Source organism: Zingiber officinale, chromosome 9A (genome assembly GCF_018446385.1).
Source record: "Zingiber officinale cultivar Zhangliang chromosome 9A, Zo_v1.1, whole genome shotgun sequence".
NCBI lineage: Eukaryota > Viridiplantae > Streptophyta > Magnoliopsida > Zingiberales > Zingiberaceae > Zingiber > Zingiber officinale.
Window position 1 is genome coordinate 20,249,390 of NC_056002.1, and position 5,377 is coordinate 20,254,766.

The 5,377-nt window shown below is 44.9% G+C and overlaps 1 long non-coding RNA gene across 2 annotated transcripts; it reads right to left on the minus strand.

Annotated features, from left to right (window-relative positions):
* Positions 1-1,679: 1,679 nt before the first annotated feature.
* LOC122018512 lies at positions 1,680-4,623 on the minus strand. 2 transcript variants are annotated; one of them, XR_006121803.1, is made up of 2 exons: positions 4,563-4,623; positions 1,680-2,049 (listed from the first exon to the last, which is right to left on the minus strand). It is a non-coding gene; the product is annotated as an uncharacterized LOC122018512 (long non-coding RNA). The 2 variants fall into 2 exon arrangements; XR_006121802.1 differs by lacking the exon at positions 4,563-4,623 and adding an exon at positions 4,191-4,554.
* Between the last annotated feature and the right edge of the window lie 754 nt (positions 4,624-5,377).

Consider the following 5,377-nt stretch of genomic DNA (forward strand, 5'->3'; position numbering starts at 1 on the left):
GCGGCCACTTCTTTGCGTGCGATCCGCGTGAGGATCGAATTGGTTCGGCCTCGGTCCTCCGGGAGGCTGGCGGCGTCTTGTTCGCTCGGCATGAAGCAGTCGGCTTCTTTGGAGTTTCCTTTTTCCGAAGCTTGCGCTTCTTCCACATTTATATATTCGTTGGCCCGATGTAGCATGTGATCATAATCTCGGGCGGCTTTCGGATGAGCGAAGTCCCCATCCACAAGGCCTTGCGTGAAGGCATTCATCATCGTCTCCGATGTGGCCGTGGGGATATCCATCGCCACTTGGTTGAATCGCTATAACCTCGGGCGATTCTCTCGGCTCTTGCTTGATGGCATAAGGTGACACTTGTCTTTTGATAACGCCGACTCTGGCGGAGTGGTGGAGGAAGGCCGTTCGAATCCTTGAAGCTCGTGATGGATCCGTCCCAACCTCCGAAACCACCGCTGAGCCGATCCCGAGGAGGGTGGTAAGGAAGACTCTACACTTTACTCCATCGTAATGGAGCGTGGTCAGATTATCGAACTTACCTGGATGATCATCCGGTCTGTTGTTCCATTGTATTCGCCGATCATCGGAGGCACGTAGTGCTTAGGCGGAGGGTCTCGAGGATAGCCTCCAAAATTGACGATTGATCCGCTCGGGAGGAGTCCGGGGAGCTTTCCCTTCCTGTCATCCCGCCTTGGCATTTCATCCGAGGAAGATCCTCTATCTCTTGGCTGGTATGGCTTCGGGGTGCGAAATAAGGCCCGATGGAATGCGACGGTGGCTGGAGGTGCTTCCGCTCGGCCACCCGACGCAGATGTTGCTTGTTGCTCAGGCCGTTGTTGTTGCTCCATGAGTTTGGCGGCTCTTTCTCGACCAGGCGTCGAGTTCTTCCTGAAAAGCGCCACCGTGTGTTGTCGTCCAGCTCCGTCCATTTCTCTGTTCGAATGCAGGTGCGTTCCCACAGACGGCGCCAATTTGATCTGTCCGAACCAAGAGTCGATGAAGCCGGGCACGTGGCGCTCTCTGTTGGCTCCGCGAGACGCCGGATGAGGTGAACCTCCGGCTGCAACAAAGCCGGGCTGGGAAGGGGTGCCCGGCGACGACCCTTCGACGCTCAAGTTAGGTGAGAAGAAATCTGAAGCAAAATAAGGAGAACTGTAGCTACCCGACACCATGCTGCCACAGTCCGAGCATGTTCTTTGATGGGACGGCAGGACCACCCGTTGTCAGACTAGAAGTATGGCACAGCCATACGACTTGACGGCTGTCAGAAGATGTCCCCGTCTTTTACCCACCGTCTGACTGGGGTGCCCGGCCCGCCGGGTGGGCGATGAACGTCGTCCGGACGGCCTTAATTCTTTGCACCGTCCGGGCGGCACCTCCTTCCGCTCGGTCATTACGCACTGCTTTATTTGAGCGTCGGACCCCTGGTCCTTACCAGGGTGCCTTTTACTATCAGATTTCCCTTTCTTCTGAGTCCGGTCGGCTCGCCCTTTTCCGGCGAGCCACTAGACCCTTTGACCTCCCCTCAGCGTTGACTCCTTATGGGGTTCCGGATTTTTACCACCGGATCACAACTGAACATACCATTTCACACTTCTAACTATGATTGCAAGCTGAGAATTAGATATGAACTTCTTATATAAAAATCAAACTCGGACAAACAACTAGCATGTCAACAATGAAACTAGCATACATGGCAGTGACTAACAAAATTCTCGAAAACAAAACAATCCCAGCATTATTTAATCTGGACAGTCCGACGGTAAGGAAGGAAACATCCAAGCCATAACAAACAAACATCCAACCATAACAAATGAACAACCGAAACAACGCCAAATACCATTAAGGACACCTCTAATCAGCAAAACAGAAGGAGCAAGAATCTGTATTTCTCTAAATTCTCCTAATTATTTAAGAAGAAAACTAATTAAATTAACTCGCAGAAATTTCTTAGCAAGGTCCCAAGCTTCCATATCAGCCACCACACACACCATCGACGCCTCCTTGCCGCCTTCCTTTATATCACTTTAGCTTTTCCTTTATCTTTATCTACATCTGCAGTAGGAAGAAAGTAGTATCTATAAGCTAAAAGCTTAGTAAGTGCTATCTACTCACAAAAACTCGATAAGAAATGCATGTGCATAAAAGAAAGCAGGAAATGCATATTCCACGTGAATGTAGCAATTAACACTAAATCATGCATCTCGAAAAGGAACAATAGATTTAATTTGCCAAAATTGCAACTTAGATGAAAGAAACTGTTCTATTTGTTTCCCAACTTATACTTTTATACTTTAAAATAATAATCAACTTCTCTTGAGCCCGACATTGTACCACTTTGCGCGCATTCTTAATAAGAATCGAGGTAGCTAATCCCGAAACTTACTAAGATAATTCTAGGCCTTGTGCCTAGGGGCATCTTGGAGCTCATCCCTTGGACCTTGTGTCCGATACATGCCCTTTAAAAGTAAAATACTTTTTTTTAATCTTTAAATACTTCTTATAATAAAATGCCTTGGCATTTATTTAAGCACTTAGTGTGCTTTGATTCTAAATTCTGGAATTCAGGATCAATTTGTGACCTTGGTCTTGCTTTGCTTGTACTTCTCACATATATACATTATGCAAGAGATTTTAAAACCATATGCCATTGATATATATCTGTATATATTCAAAACAAAACTCAACAGTAATTAAAAGACTACGTGGTCATAGGAATAAATTTGGTTAGGCCCACGGCAGCAACAGATTCCAAATAGCAAGCTTGTAAAACTAATTTATTTTTGAATCTTAACAATTCTTTAATCATGCCGTGACTGGAAGGAAGCATAACTACTTAGACATGCTTGAAATGTAAGGTAAATACATCTAAATAAGCATGCTGTAACAATCAAGGAAAACCATCAAAAATTATGTCCGTGCTCTTAAAAAAACAACAAAAGGACTTGAACCAAAGCTCAAACCGAATTGCTAGAGCAAAGGTTGAAATCTAGACAATATGCTAGGATGAAGGGCTGCTTTTGTTCATTACACAACAACAAAAATGCAAACAAAACCCTGAAAGCTACTCCTATCGCAAGTGAGAAGCACTTGCATTGGGTTCTTGGACTTACAACCGAAGAGAAAGAGCTGCTAGGGTTCGGAGAAGTTGTTTCCTCAACAATCTCTTGGTATCTACTTGTTCTTCTCGACGAGGGGATCACGAAGGTGTGGAGATCTCGTCGGAAAAAGTCCTCGCCGGCCGCTGGAGACGAGCCCTAGCGCCGTCGCCCCTTTTCGCCCGAGAGAGAAGAATCGCGCCGTCGGGAGAGAAAAGGAGTGGAAAGGTTTAGGTTTAGGTCACGGGAAATCAAGCCCTAAGTTCCCTTCTTATAACTCCTATATTAACTAGGATATTCGATTATCTAACTATTGCTTAAATTTAATTCTCTCCACATAAGGTTAACAAAACTGTGTAGCTCAGCTGGTTGGGCCGGTTTTGCTTGGGTCCATCCGACCCGAGGTCGTGGGTTCGAATCTCACCTTCAACGTTTTTTTTTTTAAACTTCCTTCTTTTGTAACCCTACTAAACGACCTCCAAAAATTACGTAAAAATACTCTAAAAATTCCTAAAAATCTCTAGAATATTTTAAAAGTATTTCCAAATATTTTTATGGACTTTTAGAACTTGAAATAGGAAAAATTGGGTCGTTACATAATACAAGTCCAGAGAAAGCCTCGATTTCCGATTCGGACGACGTATCGTCCCACGTCGCCTTTAGTGTATTGTACTTGTTCGTTTGGGCAAACTTCTTTCCTTTGTCCTTGTTCCTTAGCTTGGGGCAGTTATATTTGACGTGCCCTTCTTCATTGCAGTGGTAGCATCTGAACGTCCTTTTCTTTCTACCCCGCGAATGGATAGTTTTTCTAGATTTAATTAATTTCTTAAATTACCTTACCATCAATGACGTTTCTTCATCCTCAAGGGAGGATTTTGAGTCTTGTTCGTCCATCCTTGCCTTAAAGGCAATATTGTACGTTGGCTCCTTCTTCGTATCTGCACATCTTGACTCATGGACTTCAAAAGTCGAAAATAATTCTTCTAAGGTAACAATTTCTAGATCCTTAGAGATATAGAAGGCTTTTACTAGTGATACCCATTTTGTATTCCTAGGGAATGCATTAAGAGCGTACCTTAGCTAATCTCGGTTTCTTACCATTTCTCCGAGATTCGAAAGTCTGGTGATGAGCTCCTTAATCCTCAAGTGAAGGTGTGCAATCATTTCGCCTTCTTCAAATCGAAGGTTACTGATATGGTTACGAAGTAAGTCCCGTCTCGCAAGTTTCGCCTCTGAGATTTCTTCATGAAGTTCTAGGAAGTTTTCCCAAAGCTCCTTGGAGGATCCGTAAGCTCCGATCCGGTTGACTTCTTGTGGCGGGAGGACGCTTAGCAGATGACACTCTACTTTGTCGTTTGCCATGAAGTCAGCTTGTTCCTTTTTCGTCCATTGATATTTTTGCTTGCCTTCGGATGCTTCAAAATCGAATTCCATTATTAATAATAAATCGAAATTTGTTTTAAAAAATACCTCCATTCTCTTCTTCCATCTGGCGAATTTCTCCTCGAACTTTGGTGGAAAGATGCTTGGTCCGGCCATTTCGTGTGCTTCGTTTGGTGGTTAGTCCTCTTGAAGCGTCTTGGCTCTGATACCACTTGTTGGTTTCTTGGTGGACATCTAGAAGGGGGGTTGAATAACCCTGTACAAGACAAAAGAGATATCCTTCACGGATTTGAAAATAACACTTGCATAAATAATTAAAGAAATGAACTGAAGGATGAGGCTCACAGTTTTTACTTGGTTACAATCAGGGAGGTTGTTAATCCAAGAAAGTTAATGCACTAACGATCTCCTTCAGGCGGAGAAGCCTCTTACAGCAGTAACAGCATATAAAATGAGAAGCTAAACTAACAATGAAGAGTGCACAAGTGTTGTGTTACAAAATGCTTGTTGTTGTAAAGCTTCTGGACCAAGGCTGTATTTATAGCCTTGGTCGGGGTGCCTGGAAGGGTTCTAGGCGCCAGGAAGGGGATAAAACTTTATCTCCTTCGCAATAGTCAACATCCACGTCTACCGTGGATAAAACTAGGTTCCCGGCACCCGGAATCACTCTGAGCGCTCGGACCGGCCCAGGCGCCCGGAATGGATCTGGCCACCCAGACCCTTAAAGACAACAGGGTTGACTTTTTCAATCCGGGCTCACTGCTCCGGTGCTGCTCGCCTCGGTCCGGGTCTTCCGCTCAGCTCCACTCACTTAGGTGATTTCAACCAACCGAAATAAGGTTCACCCGAACCTAATTTCGGCCTTCTCCTCAAGTAGGCTTCTGCTCCGGTTTCTCATCCCT